Raw genomic sequence first — 1,612 nt, 5'->3', positions numbered from 1 at the left:
GTTTATAAAGTAAAAGAGTTATATTAAGCTCAGGTTAATTATTATTGAATAAATAAAACTTTTTTTTACAAATTTAGTGTAGTCTAAGTGTACAGTGTTTATAAAGTCTACAGCAATATACAATAATGTTCTAGACCATAGCATTCACTCACCACTCACTCACTAAATGACTGCAACTTCCAGTTCTGCAAGCTCCGTTCCTGGTAAGTGCCTTATGCAGGTTGCCATTTTTTGTCTTTTATATTGTGTTTCTGCTGTACCTTTTCTATGTTTAGATGTGTTTAGATACACAAATACCATTGTGTTACAATTGCTACAGTATTCAGTACAATAACATGCTATACAGGTTTGTAGCTAGGAGCAATAGGCTATACTGTATGGCCTAGGTGTGTAATAGGCAACATTAAATTTGTGTAAGTACACTCCGATGTTTACACAATGATGAAATCCCCTAACAATTCATTTCTTAGAATGTGTCCCAGTTAAGTGATGCATGACTACATATTTGTTTCCTCTTGTTTTAGATTATAAATTCCTCTTAGTGTATATATGCTCTTTGCAGTGTCTAATTTAGGGATGCACTGTGGTACAAAAGTGCAGAAATGAAAACTTAATAATTATAGGCTGATTGATATTTCTTAAATAACATCTCTTTGTAAAAAGGAGCAGAAGGAGCATTGGGTCATTTTCTGGTTATTCTACATGAGACATTAACCCAAAAGGTTTATTATTAGAAATGTTTAACAAAAATTTATGTTTTGTTCAAAAAACAAAATTGAAAAAACTTACATTTTTATGCTATATTTGTTCAGATTTTAAAACAATTATTCACGGAACAGGTTGGATTTGACCTAACAATATTTTTCAGCTTAGCAGCCAACACTTGTATTCTTTGTACCAGAATACCTGGGTTTGAATTCCAACTCCACTACTAATTGGTGGTGTGAACTTGGATGGATTGTTACACTTATTATGTTTGGTTTCTTTTTGTATAAAATATGGAAAATAATACTACTTATTTCTCTGATTGGATTCTTGTGGCTGGAATGAGTTTGTGTTTTTACGGTATTTACTGCAGTCCCTGCATATAACAGATGCTCAATCAACATTCTGGGGACAAATATTTACTGAACAAACTCTAAGTAAATATCATTCGTTTTATGAATTATTCCTTTTAAACATGCTCGATGTTGACTGCATTCCAAAAATCACTGTCGGAAGATCAGTTCTATGTCTTCTTTCCATTTAAGCATCTGCTATTATATTTGCTTCAGTTACTTTTATACAGTACCTTTCTAAATGTTTCACATCTGGGCCTTGGAATGTGTGTATGATGTGTTTTTCAGGTAAAAACATTAATTATCAGAGAAATGTGTTCAACCACCCTAGGTTCCCTGCACTTATATTCTGAGCCCCCAAATTAAGTAAACATATTGTGATATTATTACAGCTTCCTCTGAGTTATTGCTTTCTTACAATAATAATAATCTTTCTGGGATTGTGACCTAGGCTTTTCACAAAGCACCCATTTTGGAGATGTTTTAGGTACTAAGTTCACCTTAAAATTTTTCCAGTCTGTGTCTTCACTTTAAAAATGAAAATTAGCTAACAG

This window comes from Macaca fascicularis, chromosome 7, assembly GCF_037993035.2.
Source record: "Macaca fascicularis isolate 582-1 chromosome 7, T2T-MFA8v1.1".
Lineage (NCBI taxonomy): Eukaryota > Metazoa > Chordata > Mammalia > Primates > Cercopithecidae > Macaca > Macaca fascicularis.
The sequence above is the reverse complement of the archived record's forward strand: the minus strand, read 5'-3'. Positions refer to the sequence as shown.